This window comes from Paroedura picta, chromosome 2, assembly GCF_049243985.1.
Source record: "Paroedura picta isolate Pp20150507F chromosome 2, Ppicta_v3.0, whole genome shotgun sequence".
NCBI lineage: Eukaryota > Metazoa > Chordata > Lepidosauria > Squamata > Gekkonidae > Paroedura > Paroedura picta.
Genome location: NC_135370.1, coordinates 132,780,917 through 132,803,167, shown reverse-complemented (window position 1 = coordinate 132,803,167; position 22,251 = coordinate 132,780,917). Strand labels below are relative to the sequence as shown.

The following is a 22,251-nucleotide window of genomic DNA, read 5'->3' as shown; positions in this document are numbered from 1 at the left end:
GCGTCGTCCGGAGCTCGCTCAAGGCTGCGTTGGGTATCCAATAACGAATGTAATTAAAGAAGTGACTGATAGGAGCGTAACCCAATAAGGAGGATGCCGAGGAAGGCGGGGCGGCCGTCGCTCCGCACGGGACCCCATTGGGTGGCCGAGGCGAGGAGGGGAAAATGGCGGAGTGAGAGGAAGAAGTGAAGTAAGAGCCGCGGGCTGCGGCCCGATGGCCTCAGCTGAGGTAAGAGGGGGCGACCTCAATGGCCAGTGCAGAAAGGGCTGGGGAACAGCGGCGAGGCCCCACCGGGCCAAGACACCCTGCGCCCTTGCGGGCTGGGTCAGGTGCCTGAGTCTGCCCGCCTTCCCAGCTCTGTGCCCGGGCAAGTTCGGGTGTTTTAAGCTTCGGGCTTTTCGTTCTCGGAAGCCCGGGAGGGAGGGAGGGAGGGGGGGGCGAGGAAGACCCCCTTCTTCTGCCCTTAGGCGGAGGGCATTTTCCGTCGGAGCCGCGAAACCTTCCGTGGGCTGGGTCTGGACTCTTCCCGAGAATTACGTGGCCATTTCTTTCCCGACCTCAACTTCTTGCTGGCTTGTCTCCCGTTGTCCTTTATGCCACTTACAGCCCAAGATTTTCCCCGGATTATGTGCATTGGGAATGGAAGCGAGTTGGGTTTTTTGCTTTAAAGTTGTTCAGGTCCAGTCCTTCTGTCGTTCACACGCAGATACACTTGCATTGGTCTTAAATAATTTCCTGGCTGCTGGCTTTCCCTGTGCCCGTTTTCAATGCTCTTTACCGTTTGGAATTTTATATTCATAGAAGCAGCGGGTAGAAAGCGTTCTCCATCCAGCAGAGCTAGGAAGGCTGAGCCTCTAATTCAGGAAGTTATGGCTAGCTTTAAAAATAAACGTTGAATCATATACTGTGAAGGAGTTGACGGATCTCTGGTGTACCATTGTTCATGAGCTGCAGCAGATGGCTGAAGAACACATTTTGAATGTATTAATTGGTATGCACTGTATTCATTGCTATATCCTAAACAGTTAGCAGCTGCATCCATTGAAGTAGGTAGGCGATGTAGAAATGTAATAAGTGTATACATGTAAATTTTGCTTATTCAGCTGCAAAAATGACTTGAAGAAAAGAGAGAAAGAAGGGGCATCAAAGATCATTTTCTTTCCACAGTAGCTGAAAATGTAATTTAAGTATATTTTCCTGTCTGAACTCAATAGGCATTGGAAACTTGGCAAGCTGATTATATTTGCTTACTAGCCTTTACAAATAAATTCCAGTTTTATCACAAGCAGTGTCTTTTTTTGACACAGCTTCTCTTTCATTAATTTCTGTCCTGGAGGATAATATGGTTGGAGAAACGCTAGATATGAATGTAACAAGAGGCCATCTACTATTCCTCTGTAACAGCCAGATATAACAAATATCCCTAATAATTGTGTGGATGTTTTTAGAAGATCTGGAAATTTATCCTCAGAGTGCTTTACAATGACTTAAAATTCAACCCTAATATACCATATTGGAAGAGTGTATATGGTCAATTCTTATCCCTGGCAAATTTGATCTTCACGGGGAGAGGGCAGAGGATATGAAGATGGATTTGGGGGTTTGTTGAAGGTTATTTGTTTTGCTTGAATACTCCTTTCCCACAGAAATGTTCTTTTGGGGATTAACATTTTAAGAAGGTCCAGGCAAAGGGAGGGAGGAGTGCCATGGCTGCTTCTTGCTACCACTGTGGTGGCTCTCATTTGACCATAATTTCTCTGAGTATGAGGGGTGATCTAAAGAAAAAGTGTATGGTATAATCCTCCTAGGGCTGTGCGACATTAGAATGCAGCTGGGGTATCTGTGGAAAGTAATGTGAAGAAAGAATACATGGAGGCTGTGCCATATGCTTTTTTTTTAATGGATAGATTCAGTGGGAGTCCGTAGGGAGATTGGGGAGGATCAGACTTCTCCTGATGCAAAATATGGAGTCTTGATCAAGCAAAAATTATTGCTAGGCCTCATCTTGGTTTTCCAAAAGGCTTTTGCTCTCACTTTCAAATATGTCATACACTCCTATAGATCATTTCCCTTTTTAAAAAGCCCTACTTATCACCAAATTAAGAACAGGAAACATTGCAGAATATACTGGCTTGCCGAAAAGATAACTTGTATTACCTTGAATTGGGCAGCCTAGTGTGGGCGCTCTTAAGAATACAGTCTGCTGGCTGGATAGCACAGTTCTCAGTATACTTTGTGAGGAATGGTAGAGGGAGCTTGGTCTGTTTAGCCTAGAGAGAAGATGACTAAGAGGTGATATGATAACCATTGAAGGACTGTCATATAGAAGATGGAGCAGAGTTGTTTTCTATTGTTCCAGTGGGTTAGACCAGAACCAGTGGTTTGAAATTAAGTCACAAAAGAATTTTCGGCTAAACATCCAGAAGAAGTTCCTTACAGTTAGAGCGGTTCCTCAGTGGAACAGGCTTCCTCAGGAGGTTGTGGGTTCTTCTCCTTTGACAGTTTTTAAGCAGAGGCTAGATAGTCATCTGACAGAAATGTTGTTTTTATGAACTAAGGCAGATTGTGAATGAGTGGGCAGGAAGGAATGTGCCAGCGTTTGTCTCTTGTGGCCCTTCCTTGCATACCCAGGGAGTTGCTGATTTCCACTGTGGGATAGTAGGTGAACTCCCTCCAGGCCAGGCTGGATTCTGGAGTTTTTTGGTGGAAGGATCACTTGGGCATGAAATTGGGGTCACTGTGAGTGGGCAGGTAGTTGTGAATTCCTTCGCTGTGCAGAGGGTTGGACTAGAAGACCCTGGAGGTCCCTTCCAACTCTATGGTTCTATGAGCCTGGTTAGCGTCTGTATATACTCTGCTGTTAAAAAAGGTAGAGGGTACTGAACAAAAAGGTTTAACTTCTGATTTCTACTGGCAGAATATACTATATCATATTTTTTTCAGTCAATGTGATTACAGCAGCACAAGCGAAGTTTTGTGTTCATGTTATAGTATTTTACTTTGGGCAAGGCCAGGAACCTCCGCTGGTTACTTGTATCCATTGCCAAAGAACAGCAGTTCTAGAGATCAAGGCCTGGTCACCTTTAATATGGATTTTGTGACTCCTGGGAAGTTGACAGTTCTGCTGCTTTCTATCTCCTTTCCCTCTTTGGCAGTGAAGCACATATATCATTTGGGCAAAGTTCTGTCTTTGACAGAAAGAACTTGTAGTAGACTACAGACAGATCAGGAACAAAAGACAGCAGTGAGTACAGAGTATCATAGTCAAGATATAGCTGTATAATCACAGATAGCACAGGACCATAATGGCTGTGCAGACTGGTTGAATGAGCAGTGAAGAAGAAGAAGGAACACCTGTTTCTGGGCTTGATTGAGCCCAGATTCTCCTAAATTCTATATGTGCTCCTCCAATGATCTGGCTGGAACATGAACTGCCAGCCTACTGCTTTGTTTTTGTTGAGGACCTCATTGTGGACATACTTTCTCTACCAGTCCTGACAGATGGAGAGAGAACCTGGAGACCTGATGATCTAGAATCTGGTCCAGTCAATGGGGGGCTGGCTGCTCTAGGGGCTGGTATAGTGGCAGCATCTGGAGCTGAGCCCTCAGGGGAAGGTATTTTGACTTGAGGCCCAGGGATTTGGATCTAGAGAGGGTATCTCTTTGTGTTCATCCTTTGAGGAGTCCTCTGAGTCTGGTCTAAGAACAGTACTGACTTGTAAGCTGATGGCTTTTTTATCTGGTTTCAAGCCATGAAATCTTGTGTTGAATCAACATTTGATCTTCAGCACTGAAACCTAAGAATCTTGTTATAAGTATAGAAGTATAGAAATTTAACCTTAAATTGGAATAGTAGCCCTTTACTCTTGGGAGTTTTTAACAGATTAACTGTAGCTAAACAAAAGTAACTGGTACTTTGGCAAATTCTTGCTACTATTTCCTACTTTGAAATAGGGTAAAATGCAAGGTGCTAAGGGTCACTGTAGTTAACTATGTGAAGTGTACAACAGTTAATTTTAAACGTATAGTTACTTTGCTCTGTGAAGTAGAGAATCAGAGGTTCAGATTTTTATTGGTTGGGTTTACTCTAATTTGTGAAGTGATTTTAAAAAGTTAACGAACAACTGTTCTAGAAATAGATTTGCATCACAAAATCATGACTTTTTAAAACAAGTACATATTAGCATTGTAACACTTCATAGGATATCAGACCACTTGAATGTTGTTGATTAGGGAAGAGGAGAAGAATAAATCAAATGAATAGGAAGCCTACTTTCTGAATTTGAGTGCTTTCACTGCTGATTTTTGGATATTTAAAAAATATTCCCAAATTCTGTTCCTTGATTTATACAAAATTTACACACATGTCTTCCTTGGGGTCCATGTGAAGTGCAGATCCTCAGCACCTCTGGAAATCAGGCATAACTTGGTGTGAAAAAACAAACCTCTTCAGTTATTGTGTGAATCTGAAGAGTTGTATTAGTCCCTTCCCACCTCTCCTGCTGTCTTTATATATATTATAGTAATCAGAATTTTAATCATAGGAATAGTATAAATGCCTAAATGTTATATCCACATCCTTTTAAAATCATGTAGTGATTGTTATGGTTATTGAGGTTTCATTTAGAACTGTAAATGCAAAGTGTAGGATGGTATGAAAATGTGAGGGCAATCCTAAGAATACCTAGAGAGATACTGACTTTTCCTTGCCTTTGAAAATATTTCCGCAATGCAGATTGATAATACAGACCACGGTGCTTTGGTTTGTTCTTACTGGAGGTATGCTTGTGTTTTAATTGTGTAAGGTCTTTATAATGGAGTAGATCTTTCATAGGTGATCCATCATTCTATTGCTTGGCTTGTCAGCTTTGCATTCTTGTGGCCTAATTTTGATCTTCCTCTTTAAGGAGGTTCAAACAGAAAGTACAGATCATGTTAGTGTCAAAATAATCCATTTTTTAAAATGAAGTATTACATGTTAATGCATTTTTGAAAATGCTGCTCACAGTCTTTAGTTGATGATTCCTGTTATAAGGTCATGGTTACCAGTTGTGAAAGGAATACAGCATTTAAAAACGCATTTATTTGAATACTGTATTTTGAGCATTTTCATTGTGACCTAAGTATATTCATTGTTTCTATATTCTAATGTAATTAATTTGCTTAACATTTTATATGGTAACCTGTATATGATAGTTGGTACACAAAATATGGAGGGAAGATGCATATCCTCAGGCACACAGTTCTGCTAAATTTATTTATTATTATTATATTTATATACTGCCCTCCCCGAGGGCTCAGGGCGGTGTATAGAAAACAGGTGGAGATACCATTAACATATGGTAACAGGTAACAGTAATAATAATATAACAATAATAACTTAACAAGATCATAAACAATAACATTATAAATTTATAAATTTATGAAGGGGCTTGGTGGCAGTACTTTATTGAGTGCCACTTCATGGAAATTTGCAGATTCTTACCAATGTGATCCCAAATGGGCTTGTTTAGAAGAAGAGTTGGTTCTTATATGCTGCTTTTCTCTAGCCGAAGGAGGTCTCAAAGCAGCTTACTTTCACCTTCCCTGGTGTAGTGGTTAGAATTTAGTTTCAGTGAAATTGTTAGAGGTGTAAAATTTCAGAAAATTTTGAAGTAATTGTAGGAGACTTTTTTCTTGTTTTTTTGAGGGAGGAATAGAAAATTTGTTTATTGACTTGGACTTCAGTGCCATCACTCTCGGGGTCACCAGCTCATAGCAGCTCACAACGTAAGATGGAATATTTCACTGTCCTGGTCCCAACCAAATACCTGGCGAAAGAGCTCTGTTTTACAGGGCCTGTGGCACTGTCAGGCCCTCAGCTCTTCTGGGAGCTCATTCCACCAGGTAGGGGCCAGGACCAAAAAGACCCTGGCCCTGGTTGAGGCCATGGGGGACAAACCAACTTATTGGTGTTTGAAGAGTGGAGAGCTCTCTGAGGGACATAGGCAAATAGGCAGATACGATGGACCCAGACCACATATGGCTTTAAAGATCAAATCCAATACTTTCAATCAAATCTGGAATTCAGCTGGCAACAAATGCAGAGCTGCCTTAACACCGGTGCACCAGTTGCAGTTTCTGGATCAGAAACAATGGCCCATGTAGAGCAATATGCAATGCTTACTTACTGCAGTATCTACTAACCTATTTTTACAGATTTTTACAACATAAAATATATCATTTATAACGTATCATATAAAATTACAGTATTTTACATATTTAGGGAATTTAAAAGTTATACTCTTTTATTTTACACAAGCAAAATTGTAAATATATACAATACTAGAGAAAATTCCAAGGTTATACACTCAGTGTTACTTTAACACATGTACAATAGTTCCAGCCCCCTTCCTTTTGTGGCTGGCTGTTAGAAGGAACTTAGTTCTCTGTAAAACTTTTAGAGGCTTTGGTGCACTTTCTATATCTAAAAGGATTCTGAAGCTAGGCCAATAAGTTACTTGTTACCCAGACTGTGGGTTTAAGTTGATTTGCAGGGCAGGGAGGTCAACCACAAGAAAACAGTCTGTTCAGAACAAATGGCATGCAACAGTTGAGAAATGATGAAAACCTTGCATTCTTCACTCATGAAGAGTAGTGTCCTTCTAAATGCTGAAATGTATCTTGGATTCAATAAAAATATTCAAGAAAAATATGTCTCCAGCATGCCTATGTTGCCTTTCAAAGCATTTAACTCATTCTATCCTAAAAAAAATATTTCTTATGAAAATATTTTCAGCAAATCTTCAGCTTTTTTCAGTTTTTAATCTTTCTCCTCCCTTATATGGGTTATAATGGTAATAAAAAAAACCTACCCTTTTCTGTGTGATTCTGACCTGTGTTTTGGGAAAAAAGAAGGAAATGTCTGAGACCCCCCTCCCCAGGTTTTTCTGCTTAAGTTTAGAACTAGGATGTTGGAATGTTGTACCTTATTGAATTGGACTGAAAAATGAAGTAGTTTGCCATTTCCTAATTAAAGGTCAGAGTGATGATAGGGTAGAATATTACAGATGGAAGAAGTGGAGTGTAACGTATTTGTATGTATCCTTCGAAGGGAAGAACAGTAAAGCAGGATGTTCTTTGGCAGTGTGAACTCTACAGCTAATCAGCACCAAAGCAAAGTTAGGAAAGAGTGTGGCATTTGTTTTTAATCTTTCTCCTCCTGTTCCCTCCCTCATATGGGTTATAATGGTAATTAAAAAAAAACCCTACCCTTTTCTGTGTGATTCTGACCTGTGTTTAGTTATGATGCTACCACCCCTTTAAATATTCAGTCTGATGAAGAGTTCTAGGAAACCTGAAAACTTAAGTGTTTTGTGTCATTTTATTTAATCCTGATAAAAGAGTATGATATGGATTTTTTTTTAATACTTAGTCCAATAAAACCTTAGTAGTTGATAGTAATTGTAATATGGGAAAAATAAATATTGAAGAATGCCAATCTTTTTAAATGTCCAAACATTGTTTTATTTCTGTTGTGTCTACCAGGTTCATACATAAACCATCTTGATTGCTAGGTGGGGCAAGAATATTGTTTTACCAGAAAACTAAAAGATATTGTGTCTGATGATTTGTGCAGCCATGAAACAAACAGTAAGTGTCTTCTGCTGATTTCATGATTTGACCTCTTGATTATTTGAAAGTGGTTAACAAGCTGACCAGCTAGGGATGGAAGTTGTTTTAAAATGTGTTATTTTGATAAGAACATGTTGGCTGGTACCATTATTATGAATCTTTGTGCATTGTGTCCTATCAGCTCTATGGTTCTAAAACAAGAGCTCTAAAAATGGGGCAGACATCACTCAAAGGGCTAGTGTAGTGGGTCTCTACCTTCCTAATGCTGCGACCTTTTAATACAGTTCCTCATGTTGTGGTGACCCCCAACCATAAAATTATGCAAGTGTTTTTTCATAGAAATTAAACCGAAACTGACCAATGGCGTGAAGATCCATCGTTCATGATTTTATATAACTTGGTTTGTTTCCAGGGTTTCTCAGTTCAGTTCTGCCTCTTGTCCTGCTGAGCTGCGCCACCACCTGGAGCACCTGGAGGGAGACTGCGCTGTGCTGGAGGCACTGCTGGAGCAGCTGGCAGCCGAACACGGGCGCCTGTAGGAGGAGCAGCAATAGTGGCAGTGCCCCTCCTGCCAAGCTGCTCACCCTGCTGCGACCCCTGTGAATGGGGTCATTCAACCCCCCAAAGCGGTCCCAACTCCCAGATTGAAAACCACTGTGCTAGTGTGATATGTTGGATTGCATGTTTAATTAGTTTTTGGGAGATATGGGTTCTAATCCCAGTCTGTTGTGAAGGTCACTGGATGACTTGTGCCAGTCTCAAACTGGCAGCCTAATATACTTCGCATGGGTGTTAAGAATGCTATGGAGAAGAAAGAACTATATATGTGACTTGGAATTCCCTGAAAGAAGGGCAGGATAAAAATGTAATATTTAATGATTTTGAAATCTGGGTTGCTAAAGTTGACATTTATTGACAATTTTTAAAGCTCTTAATTTTGTTTTGTGCAGGGAACATATTCTTGTGGTTTGAATCAGGCTTGGGAGTCAAGAAATTATAGTAGGCTAAAGAAACAACAAGTAAGTATAGATTTGGAACTAACCAGATTTATTAATGGGTAAGAGATTGCTTGAGTTCCTTGGGTGGAAATTTTATTCACGTATAAATGTTGAAGAAACTTAATGGTGTTTTTATGTATTTACATCTTCATGATCTCTGCATCATACTGATTGGCTTTGCAACTGCTCAGAGCCTTGATTCAGAATCCTCTAGAGCAGTGGTCCCCAACCTTTTTATCACCGGGGACCACTCAACATTTGACAATTTTACTGAGGCCCGGTGGGTGGGTGGGGGGTAGTTTACTCCTCTACTCTCAACCACTGCCCTAAAGCTCTCTGATCGCTATGGTAATGTTTAAACATCCCTTCAAAATAAGATACAGACACGCCACAACAATGAAGTTTGTTGTAAAGGGCTGGGGGGGATGAAGTAAAGGGCCAGGGGGGGAGAAGGTGTCCTTCGGGGCCCACCTCCAATTAGTCGAAGGACCACATGTGGTCCACGGCCCACAGGTTGGGGATCGCTACTCTAGAGATAACGTTTAGTCATTAAAATCCTCTTCCCTCAGAGATGAAAATTGGATTGTATGTACGTAAAGTGGAAGAGTTGTGCTTTCCTGCTCAGTTCTTTCATCTGCCATAGTGGTTTCATTGATTGAGTTTTCTTCTCTGTACTGCAATATGTAGACATTTGTTGCACAGAAAACCATCTTTAAATGCTTTCAGCAGGTAAGAGAAAATGACCTTCTTTGGACAGACATAGCCATTGTTTCTCTTGCCTAGTGGATGGATGGAAAGTGTTTTTAAAATTTTTTCTTTTGATAAGAACATGCGGGCTGGTACCATTATAATGAACCTTTGTGTATTGTGTTCTGTCAGCTCAACTTTATGGTTCTAAAACAATAACTAAAAAGGGGGTAGACATTACTCAAAGATCTAGTGATTTAATTTAAAGTTGATGCTTGTATCAGTTGCTAGAAATTTATGGAGCAAATACAGTGAAACTGAGCCTCTAATCTGTAGGCTACACTCTGGGGAAAAGTCCAGGTGGTATCTGAAGGAATGGTGGACTTAAGCCATCCCACTGCAAGTTGCTCTTTTCTCATCAGATTCTAAGTGGCTTGGCAATGAAGATTTGGTTTCAGAGCCTTTTCATAAGGAATCTTCACTCCACTTCTGTCCTTCCAAGAAGAACAATGGTAACTGATATCTAAGAGCAAGGCAGTAAAGCTGGTTGAGAAGGATGACTCAGGCAGTTCTCAATCCAGTACTCCAGCAATGAAGGTCTGGGTGTCAGAGAGATCTCTGATATGAGGGCAATGGTATTATCACAGATATAATATCCAAGATCAATATCAGCATTGGGGAAGCAGTGAAAGACCGCACTAGGGGCAGGAGAGCACTGAACCATAGCAACTGCCTCCATGCTTGAACAAGGCTTTAATTTCTTTGCCCTGACTGGAAACTGCAGTTCTTAATGGCATTGCTGTTCTTGTTAGACCTGACAGAGAAATTTGACATGGTCATCATGAGCTCTTGACCCACCACCTAGCTGACAAGGGGATTTGAGGCACAGCCCTCAAATGGCTACAGTCCTTTCTTCAAGATCAGGGACAGAGGTTGGTGTTGGGGGGAGGGGAGTACCTCCCGGTGCCGACCATCACTTGTGGGAAGCAATATTCCCCAGTGTTATTTAACAATCACCTTTGCCCGGAAGATTGGGCTGGGTTGTCACCAATATGTGGATGATGCCCAGCTATTCCTGTTAATGTATGGCCATCCCATCAGTACCACCAGATTGTTGGGCCAGATGCCTGGAGATCATGGTGAACTGGCTCAAGAGCAGTCACCTGAAGTCGAATCGAGCCAAGATGGAGGTCCTCTGGTTGGGTCAGTACACAGAGATGCAGTTGGCACACCCCTGGCTCTTGATGGGATCCAATTAACACCGGTGTCTTTTGTCAGGAGTCTGGGTGTAATTCTGGATGCTTTCTGTTCAATGGAGACCCAGATCACAAATGTTGCTCACCTGGTATCTTTCTACCTGTGTTAGGCATGACAGATTGCACCATACCTCACTGTATGGGACCTAGCCAGAGTGATCCATGAACTGGTCACCTCTAGATTAGACTTCCGCAACTCATTCTGTGCAAGGCTTCCCTTCAGACTGCTCCAGAAACTCTAACTGGTTCAGAATGTGGCAATGCATGTCCTCACAGAGACCTATTGGAGGGGGCACATAGCACCAGTATTCTCCCAGCTGCACTGGCTTCTGATCAGGGACTGAATCAAGTTTATGGTTTTAGTATTAACCTTTAAAGCTCTAAATGGTCTGGGACTGGTATATCTACAGGACTGCCTTTTCCACTACATCCCTGTCATAAATCCCAATTCATGCCTCCTTTTCCTTCTACATTTCTCCTGGGCTCTAGGCTGGGGTTGTAAATCTTCAAATTGTTCCTGTCCTCCTTTGCATAACAAAGCTGCCCTCAGCAGGGTGTTATTATCTCTTCTACCTAGAACGACCTTGCTTGTCTCGCTGGAGTCTCAACAGGGTGTTAGTTTAGATCAAACGCCGGGCCATCTGGTCGGCCTGGGAATCTTTGCAAATGTACCTTCCCACCATTTCTTGTACTCATCCCCCCTTCCATCTTTGGTCCCCCCTATAAGTACACCCCAATGTTTAATGTACCTTTGTCTCTGCCAGGACGTTTGTTCAATGAGTCTTGGCACGTATTGGCTGCTGTAGTGTTTCTGCTTAATAAAGTACTGCTTTTGGATCCTTACTCTGCCTGGACCTGGAAGTTTCTTTATCACAGACTCTACTCGTCAATCTCTGCCTGGTTCCTGACAATTCCCCCAAAGGACATTAAGTTAATTGGGCCAAAATCTGCTTAGGATCCCAGTCCCAAACAAAGTAAAACTGGACTGGCCAGGGCCTTTTGGGTCTTGACCCCAACCTGGTGAAATACTTTATCAAGAAAGATGAATCAAATAATAACTAGGTCAAATAGAATCCTAAAGTGGACAATATAGCAGATAGTGTTTGAGATCTTCTACCTGATTCAGATTGCAGGACCAGAAACATCTATCTAATGGGAGACTGTTAAATCCCCCATATAAGATTGCTGATGGAAAGGTTTGGAAACAGGTCCAATTAAAGGTCTTTCTTAATACAGCATTGACTAAATCATTGAGATAGTGGGAGAAGCTTCTAATAGAATCATAGAGTTGGAAGGTACCTCGTGGGTCATCTAGTCCAACCCCCTGCACTATGCAGGACACTCACAACCCTATCGCTCATCCACTGCAACCTGCCACCCCCTAGAGCCTTCACAGAATTAGCCTCTCCATCAGATGGCTATCTAGTCTCTGTTTAAAAATTTCCAAAGATGGAGAACCCACCACCTCCCGAGGAAGCCTGTTCCACTGAGAAACAGCTCTTGTCAGGAACTTCTTCCTGATGTTGAGATGGAATTTCTTTGGAATTAATTTCACCCCATTGGTTCTGGTCCATCCCTCCGGGGCAAGAGAGAACAACTCTGCTCCATCCTCTATATGGCAGCCTTTTAAATACTTGGAGATGGTTATCAGATCCCCTCTCAGTCATCTCCTCCCCAGGCTAAACAGACCAAGCTACCCCAATCGTTCTTCATATGGTTTCCAAACCCCTCACCAGCTTTGTTACCCTCCTCTGGACACGCTCCAGTTTGTCTACATTCCTCTTCAACTGGGGTGCCCAAAACTGAACACAGTACTCCAAGTGAGACCAAGCCAGAGCAGAATAAAGAGGTACCATCACCTTCCGAGATCTGGACACAATACTCCGTTTGATATAGCCCAAAATACCATTTGTCTTTTTAGCCACCAAGTCACACTGCTGACTCATGTTCAATGTATGGTCTACTAAGACTCCTAGATCCTTTTTGCACATGCTGCTGCCAAGACAAGTCTCCCCCATCCTATATTGATGTATTTGGTTTTTCCTACCTAAATGCAGAACTTTACATTTGTCCTTATTGAATTTCATTTTATTCAGTTTAGCCCACTATTAGGCTTTCTATTAGTCCACTATTAGGCTTTCACCTAGGGTCCCATAGGGAAAATTTTTATTTGTGTGCCAAATCATGATCACAGGCAGGGTCCTTCTCCTGGACTCAGGTCTTTCTACTGACATCATTTCTGAGGAGGATAATCAAACTGCAGTGGTATTTACATCTTACACAACAACTCATCAAAATATGTAGCCAATTTTTAGCCTAAGACCATGGCAGCTGTCATTGCAGTAGGACACCATGCATGACTTTACTCTTCCTCTGTATATGTTGAGGGTAGGAACAGATTAAATAATTGCTCTTTATGGGAAAGGCTTTTCAGTGAGAAGGCTCTAAGGCTCATTTCATGGACCTTATTGCTTCTCTCTTCAAGTAACAGAGATAGTACTCCTGGAATCTTGCCCCTAGATGTGACATTGGACCAGTCCTAGTTTTGTAAGTCCTCCATGATTGTTCTCCTTAAAAGCTTTCTTGTCTGCAGGGCTCTTCAGGTTCCAAGTAGGGCTTTTGAGGTATTGTATGGTCATCTGTACATTCACATGATCTGCTTTCTTTCACTGCAGCAGGTGTTTTAAACTTATTGTGGCATAGTCTTAGGTTTTAGAAGGAGATGAGTGGGAAGATGAAATTGCTCCCCTTGGGTATAAATTCTCCCAAGTCTAAATGCTAGCTCTAGAGGTTTCTGAATCAAGGCTTTGTTCAGGTCCAAAATTCATTAATATGAATTCAAAGAATAACAGTTAAGCAGTCTGTTTTTTTTGTGTGTGTGTGTGCAGGAAGCCTGATCGTTAAGTCAACATTTATTCTGTGATATGTTGGTAGCCATTTAGTAACTTCAGTGCTACTAGCATTCTTTTGAAGCACAATTGTGCCACTTTTCTCCTGTTACTTTGACAATTCTCCCATTTTTAATTTAAGCCAACACTGATCACTGAAATGAAAAACTAGTCCTCTGCATCTATAATAATTAGATGAGCTCCAATTCAGCCTGGGGATTTTGGGAATTTTTTTTTTCTGTTATGGCTTGATATTTCCAAATAAGTGTTCTTAAGAGTAGTCACTTCTTTGTATACAGTTGAATTATTTTTCCACATGTTTTCTCTGGCAGAGATTTTTATTGATTTCTGCAGTATAAGACAAGCTAATTCACCTATATATAGAATGCCCAGAAAATGCACAAATTGGGCACAAAAGTTGGCAAAGTGAGCAGGAACTTGGCCATGATTAGCATTCTACTTAGAGGGCCATCTTCCACTGCTTGATACTATTGTAGAATTTCTGCAAACCTTTCACACAAAAGCTAAACTAAATACAATGATTATGCATATAACATATGCAAAGTTAACTTCAATTCACTTACATTGTTATTGTTATTATATTCTCAGGACCTTTATGGTTGATCCAGCCAATGCTCACGTGTTTAGGAAAGCACTTGTGATGAAAGAAGTCATCCCCATGAAGGAAAATGAAGGATCCCTGCTTCTTCAACATTTGACATGTGAAGCTTGTGTTATGGCGAAGGCATATTTCCAGCCCTGCAAAACAACTGAAATTAATTAGCTGACATTTCACAGGAATGTCAACTTCATTTGGTCTTTACTCAAAGTTTCTGTTAGTTTAGAAGACATAGAAGTGAAAGCTAGTCTGATTGATATTTACCCCTTTTCAAAATAACTTGGTTACCTGCCCACTCTCTACATAACCCTTGGAAAATCTAGCAAACTGATGAGTCTTCTGGACATCTTTCAAGACTTCTAACATGAAAGGCTGTGGTAGGCTAGGTAGGATGTATGTGTGTGTTATCTAAGTAAGAAATAACTTTTTTTTTCTTAATACTCTCTGAAGAATACCTCAGTTGGGATTTTTCAGCCCATAAAGGTTACCAATTTATAGATAACCATCTTAATGTTGCTGTCTAGAACAGCTTGTGCTGCAAAACTTCTTGGCATTTTGTCCACTATGTCTGAATGCATCCTTACCCTTAAAAGAAGCCCAGCAAACCTGTGCATATACATCTGTGTATTTGCTAGAAAGGAGACATTGCTGATATTCTGACAAATCCCTTCTCAGCATGAAGCTCTGATTTAAAAGTACATGCAAGCAAACTGAGGAGCATTTGGGGGGGGGGGGAGTGGCATCTCCAATTATCCCCAGAGAATTTAGCAGCATAAGGGGCATAGGGAACAAATGTGATAGTGTAAACATATATATGTAATATTTTCTACCACTTAGATGAACAAAGGCTAAACATGCTCAGGAAGGGCTTTTAAACTGCTTCCTTTGGCGTTTCCACCTACAGTTAAGGTGGAAGTTGTGGTTCTAACATGTTTACACAGGATTCTTTTGATCTGTTGTGTGTAACTTTTATGGGACATTTTGCTTTAGTACGGGATAATAGTTGCCAGGATTGCTGGCTTCCTGGTAAAAAGGTCTTACCTATTTATGCTGAATCTGGAGCCCTCAGTAGTGCACCTTACTTCAATCGCATTAAATGTGAATTTAGAACAGGTTTTCTAACTGCTTAAAAATCCATGATCTGAGTTAAAATTCTTAGAACTGCCTAATCTAGTGATAGGTTAGCAAGGGCATTATTTCTGGCAAGGACATCAGTGGCTGATGAGATTAGACAACATATTCTTTCTTTAAAAAAATATAGAATAAATGGACCGTATTATTAAATAAGCACTTGTATTGGTTCATCCATCAGCATTGTGTATGATTTTCCATAATATAAAAATGTAAGGAAATCCTCACAAACCTGCTCTCCTTTATCAAGCTGAGAACAATATTGGACTAGGACACTGTAAAACCACAGAACATAAGTTGGTTCTCTTGCCAACTACAGGGAAAAAAGGTTATGGTTATTGAGAGTTAAAAAAAATACTGTGGAATCCAAATCAAGATTATTAGGTAGTTGGTATGATTTCAGGATATTCTGAACTGGAATTCTTGACGAATTCAGCTGGGTTTTAGGTGTAGGATCTTCTAATTGGTAAGAAAACTATTCTGTATAGCCTTGCCTGAAAATTTGAAAATTTAGACGCATCCAGCATTGTGATGGCTTGACTGGTGTGTAGACTCCAAATTGTTGTCTTACAATAAAAAATATTTCCCCCCCGATATAATAGGAAAATGATGGGGTTATAGGTTTTATCACATTGTCAGTTCAGAATCAATACTGCTGAAGGTCAGTATTGGTCACACAAAACGTTTGTAAAAGAATCCTTCCTCCTTTTCTCCACTAGGCCCTTTTCTAAGCATGAACCTATTTGTGCACAATTCTGAGATTTCTGAAATCTCAGGAAAAAACGGCCTGTGCACAGCCAGGAAACCCCATAGCAGTAGTTGCCCTGTAGAATCATAATTGTACTGTGCAAAGGCAATACTGCCTTAATCTTTTAGTTCTATATTTTTGTCTGCATCTGTTTCTCCATGTTGGCAGGAAACTTTTCCATATGAAAGATTAAACAAATACGGGCCTGTGCAATAGTATAATATATATACATATAAATATATTTTAATACTTGTGGACAAAAGTTACAAGTTGTTTGAGAACAACAAAATCACCAATGTCTTCCATTTTGAGATGTGTATAGTTCCATAAGCATTAGTGCTTTGTAGCAAAACTGTAGTGCCATGTTAGGATCAGTGCATGAGCCTAGTAGTACTTTTTTTACAATTTCAGAGTGATAAATAAACAACACTGGTAATATAACTAATAAGAGACAGACGAGATTATGTTCATGATCTAAAGATGCAGTGTCTTTTTTAGGCAGTGGTAGCAGAAACTACAATATAAAACAGTAATGTGAGTTTAAAATTGAGTGGAAATTATACTTGCATGTAGCCAAGTATATTTTGATGGCATTTAAAATAAACACTGATTATACTCTAAAATAGGGGTCCCCAATGTGATGTCTGTGGATGTCATGGTGCCCACCTACACCATTCCTAGAGCCCACCAAATTATGTTAGAAAGTGCATGGGGCCAGGTCAAGTATTTGCCCAACAGCACTTCTGAATGGCCATGGAGATCTCATTGGCTGGGCAGATTGAAATAACATTGTTTCAGTGGCAGCTGCCTCCAGCGTTAGTTTCATTCTCTGTCCTCTTTTACGATATTTTTTTTAATTAGGTGTTTTCCCCTAGACTTTGGCTTCCTGTGTGTTTGGCTCTGCCTCTGGTAGTGCCCCCCTTGTGGTTGAATCGATCTCCTTTGGCAGCCATCCTGCGTCATCAGCGACATATTTTAGTAAGACATTCCTTTATCTTTTGAGTCAAATGCTGTATTTCCCATTCAGAACGGCTTATGTACTTTGAGGCACTTGCTCACAGGTTACATGTGTGCCTGAACGGAGTATGTTCAAAATTTTTCTAATTACATTAAAGTGGTAGAACTACTAGTACAGATTAAAGTCATAAATGTGGTTGAGCTGCCTTGCCTCTGTCTTGATATACTTTTTTGTTTTTTTAAAGACCTGCCTGGCTTAAAGAAGGTACTGCATCCTGTTCTTGTCTGTAAATGGCCACCTTGGGGTTTGGTGGGTGGGGAGGATAAATTTCTCATTCTGAGTTGATTGCCTAAAAATTCATAGGAAGCATAATTAACTGCAATGCAAGGGATCCTTGTAAAGTTAGCTTTACTTTTAAAGGTCTCTGCCTATTCTGACATAAACATTGGGAAGGTGGGTTGTTTACAGATGAGCTGTGAGGACCTGTGCTTGGTCAAGGTTCTGTTGTGAACAAATATCCATACCATTGAATGAAGTAGTCTTAGTGTTTGGAAGAATTAATTGATGGAAAAATACCTCTGAAACTGGAATGCAAAATAGCACAGTACGTAGGGGGAAGAATCCCTGATGCAAATAAAGCCATAAGATGACTTAATAAATAGAACTTTAGTAGCAATAACTGTTTGCATGTAATAGGAATTAACTTGCATTAGCAAGAATTGTACAGTAGAACAAATGGTACCAACCAAATAGGTTTGTGGCGCTCTGTGCTGTGGGGAGTTGCTTGATGAGATGAGTTTTTCTTTTTTTAAAAATTAGAAAATTCCTCTCCTCATAGGAACCTGGCATTTGAATGCTGTAGTTAGATGGTCTGGCATAAACTCCTCATTAATTGTTTGGTTTTTCAGAATTTATTGTTCATGAAGGGGTCGATGAACCCCCATTTTGCTTGTCTGTATATAGCATGTAGTTAATGTTTGCCTCTGGAATGAAAGGAAACTCTTCCAAGCATGTGAACAAGACTAGGTTTTACTCAGATGTGTAATTTGGGACACTTGACCATGGAGGTGACTATTTTTAAGGAACTGAGCAAAGTACAAAACACCCAGATATGTCTGTTGAAATGCCTGTAGGTGTCTGATGTGCTTTTCTTTAGCTTTTTCAACCCTGCTACGTTTTCATTTAGTTTTATAATGTTACACTTAGACAAGGGAATGGGAAAATAAGGTATAGTAGTAATTCAGTATGCCTGGCAATCTTTCCTTCTGCCCATTTCCCACCATCCTAGAAAGCAATTGCAATTCATACCTCTTTACAGTACAGGTCATGCTAATTTAATATGTACCTGCAAGTTGAAAGCCATGGGAACAGTAAACTCAATTCTGCCTTAAGCAGGATTCAGTTGAACTATGTAGACTAGAGAGTGGATTTGTCAGTGAAGTTGGAATGTATACAGGAACAATATGACATTGCATATTTTCTTTTAACTGTGAGAGATTTAGCGCGGCTACTCTTATGTTCTAGATACTCAATGGCTACTAGCAGCTTAACTTCCTGATTGAATAAAAGAAGTTCCCATTTCAAAAAGGGAATACACAGTTGTACTGACAAAGCCATGTCCGTATATTATATGGACATATTTTTAAAAGTAATTGCCCATCAATCCAGAAAATGTATTCAATACATAAGATCAACAAAGTCTGTGTAACTATATTGATTATATTATAAAATACATAGGAAACAATCCTGCAAAGCAAATTCCTAGGGCTAGATTAGGTAAGTAAATTATTGCATTTAATTATTAATGTGGTTCTTCTGAACACAGATCTTAAAGAATCCTGGAGAAGTATCATTGCAGTGGCTGTAGAACTTGCTGTACTTTAAATCTTCTGAGCAGCTGGTTGCGAATACTATTCCTTGTCTGTAGAACTGGTGCTTAACTGGTATGAGGCAACTGCCCAATTGAATCATAATGGAAAATTAATATCCAAGGCACAGATATGTGAGTCTCTTAATTGCAAATTTTGCTGTCATAGCTTATTGGTGCTACTAAAAAGTCTAGTCAGAATGCATTGTTGTTTCCTTGAAGTTCCTTGGCTGACTAGCAGTGTTATTTCAGAGTCTTGCAGCCTAGATATGGAAGAATGAGGGACCTTAATATCCTTCAGGGCATTCAAATTATTAATGTTAAAACTCACTGGCTTTGCATTTTAAGGTCCTGAGGATATATACTGAAATTTTTTTTCCTGTAAATAGATAATCGGATGGATCCTTTTTTTCTACTTTCTCTTTGATAGATTTAAGCAGGCCTTGGATTTTTTTTCTTTTGCCATTATCCTTTGACTCAAGATTGAGATTTCATTGAAAGCTCATTAGTGCTTTTCTTCATGTAAGTTTCTCTGTGTGAGCTTGTATCTAACTCTCAGTCTTGCACAGGCTCTAACTTCAATCTTATATGGTGAAACTCTTCTTGCTAGACTTACTGTCCTTTTCTTAGCTTTAAGTTTTGAAATAGTAAATTTAGTAGAAATCCAAGCACAATATCAAGGGTGTCTTTCATAATTAGGTTTTCAGTTTACAGATATCTATATGCATATGCTTGGAATTTGAGAACAAAAGCATTCTGTGTCTTTTTCCTATTGAGAGGCAGTGAATTCTTCTTTTCTCAAAATCAGCAGAGGTGTGGCTCTTTCTCCAATCCAAAGCAGACTTAATGAATAAAAACTCATTAGGATCTCCTTCACCAGGATGAAGGGAAGAGTTCCTTTGGCTTTATGTCATTGTTGGAGGAGGTCCCCAGAACATTCTGTCAATACGAAGATGGAGAGAAGGTGGTGTGTATGGGGAGGAGTTGGTTTAATTGTGTTTTAGGAGAATAGGTGAGACGGAATCTTTTTGAAGCACTTCCTAGAAGGTTTTATGTGGAATTCTCAAAATATCTGCAAGTTATAGCACAATATAATGTTCCACAAAGCTTAGCTTCTTTAGTAACAGATGGTGTTGCAATTTATCTGTTCCTCCATTCAGAACAGGTGTTTGCTAAACCCTCTAGTAGGCTGTTTGGCTTGTGGAGCCCTCAGAATGGAGAACTTGCCTAGAAAAGTGAACAGTGGCACAAGCACACAAGCTCACAAACCAAGTATTTTATAGAGCTAGTATTCTAATTATGCATGATTAAGATGTCTAGTGTTATAGTTATTATCAGTAAATTGAGATATGCATTTATACATAATGAAGCAATAGGAACTAATATACCAATAGCTTGAATTTACTGCTTTGATTCTCAGATTTTGTTTTAGAAAACATGCTACCCCTTTAGAAAAGGGGCAGAGAGTGTATAAATAAGGGAAGAAGCATGACACCAAAACTGTGTATTGGAAAGAAGAATCAGCAGAACAAAGCCCTATTAACCTCTTGCCAAGTTCAGGGATCCCCTATGCCTGTATAAAGCCAGGGCATAAACTGAGCAAGGTTGGTGGTAGGATGGGTTTCTTAACTGCTGCAGTTGTACAAATAAAAAGGTGCAGAGTTTCAGAGTGGGGGGGAGGGACACAAGTAAAATCCAAAAGGGACTACATAGTAGTGAGAAAGTAGCAGAGAGAAGGAACAGGAACCTTAGTCCAGAACCCATGGCACACAATATAGAGAGATGAGTGGAATCAGTAATCTACTTTACAGGGGCTGAATAGATTTTTAAGGACAGGTGGTTTTTTAAGGTTTCTTTAGCTAGCTGGTTAGCTAAATCAAGGTGAATTGGTTTTATCCCAGCAACAGTGATTCAATACCTAATCTGAAAACTGGAGTTTTTGTGTAGCTTAAATTCTAACACATGCTTACACTAAACTATGCTAGTAAAGGTAGGACCTTGAGATCTTCCTGGGAATAATTAGCAGTGTGCTTTTATTTTTTCCTAACTTTGTTCCATTACAAAAGTCAATGTTGGATCAGGAAGTTTTGTAAATCAGGCACATTTCATGGGTTGCAAATGTATATCCTCTTAATTGTGAATGAGATACTTTTAAAATGTTCTTGAAACAAAGTTTTAAAATGACTTTCTAAATATTGACGTACAGCATGAAAGAGCCCCTACAATTCTTCAGCTGTTTCTGAAGGTTAACTAGCTAATGGTTTTCATGTTTCTTTCTCCCTAGATGGAAAGTTTTTCTTCAGACATTTGTGTATTCTCTCATTAAAAAAAACCCATACATTTCAAGCTTGTTGAGGCCATATTACTTTTAACTGCCAGTCAGTAAACAGCTGCCAAATGTTTGATTGTTGAGAGTCATAATTGTTGGCTTATAACATGGACTTAAGCTTGACTGCCTCTTTGATTCCATCCTAAAGGGCAAAATAAATTGACACTATGGTTCATTCCTTAATATTTGCTTTCAGAGCTCTTTTGTTAGCTGTAAACATTCAGATAGTACAGCCATAGGGTTAGCAGTTCATCCTCACCAAGGAACAGATCACTGTCAAGTATCTTGGAAAGTATGTAAAAACAAAGGAATCTTGTGGCATCCTAAAGACTGTTTATAGTAGGACTAGTTTTTTTAATGGACTAGAGTCAACTACATGGCAGGTTATCTTAGAATAAGTCAGTCTTAAAGGTTTCACAGCTCTTCAATTTAGGTGCAACAGACTTAACACGGCTATCCAACTGGAATTTAAAAATATGTGAAAGATTTATAGAAAAGACAAAAGGGTGGCAGTTGAAAAAGGTTGTTAGGGGTGCTACGTTTTCTTTTGTCTGAATCTTAGGAATGGATGTACACTTCAACTTGTCTGAGAACAAAAGCTTGGGGAAAGTATAGACCACACTGCAAACCATTTAGTCCATTGTACAGGTTATGAAATACTGAAATCTACACCTACCCCTGTATATATCTGAAGTTTTCCAAAAGGCAGCTTGCTTTTATATCTATGCATCTTAGGGGAGGGATAATAAAATCTATTCTTTTGACACTGTAAACAATAATGTTCAGAAATGAACTTGGAAACTCTGCACCTGTATACAATTTTTAGCAATAAAGCAGCATGGGCTGAGAATGCACTAAGATGTCATTGTGTCCTTTCTTTTAAGAGATACAGATATTTCCTTAAATGTGCAGCAAAAAGAGGTTTAAGACTAGGAATTTTACTCAGCAGCATTAAAGAAACTTGGGAAATCTTGATTGCTTTAATTGTATGCCAGTTATTTTAAACGATCAGCTTTGAATTTTGCCTTCTTTTCCTCTGATGTGTACATACATACATTAAGTGTAAAATGCCCTTGAACATGAAATTATGGAATTTAGAATTCTGCAGTCTTTCCCTAATTTTGTATGTTGTGACTAGAGGCCTTGTTAATGTTT

General features: G+C 39.7%; 1 long non-coding RNA gene across 1 annotated transcript; it reads left to right on the top strand.

The window, feature by feature from the left end:
• Nucleotides 1-64: 64 nt before the first annotated feature.
• On the top strand, nucleotides 65-21,950 carry LOC143830390 (uncharacterized). Its single transcript, XR_013228436.1, has 4 exons — nucleotides 65-229; nucleotides 7,529-7,633; nucleotides 8,566-8,634; nucleotides 14,054-21,950. It is a non-coding gene; the product is annotated as an uncharacterized LOC143830390 (long non-coding RNA).
• Nucleotides 21,951-22,251: the final 301 nt, after the last annotated feature.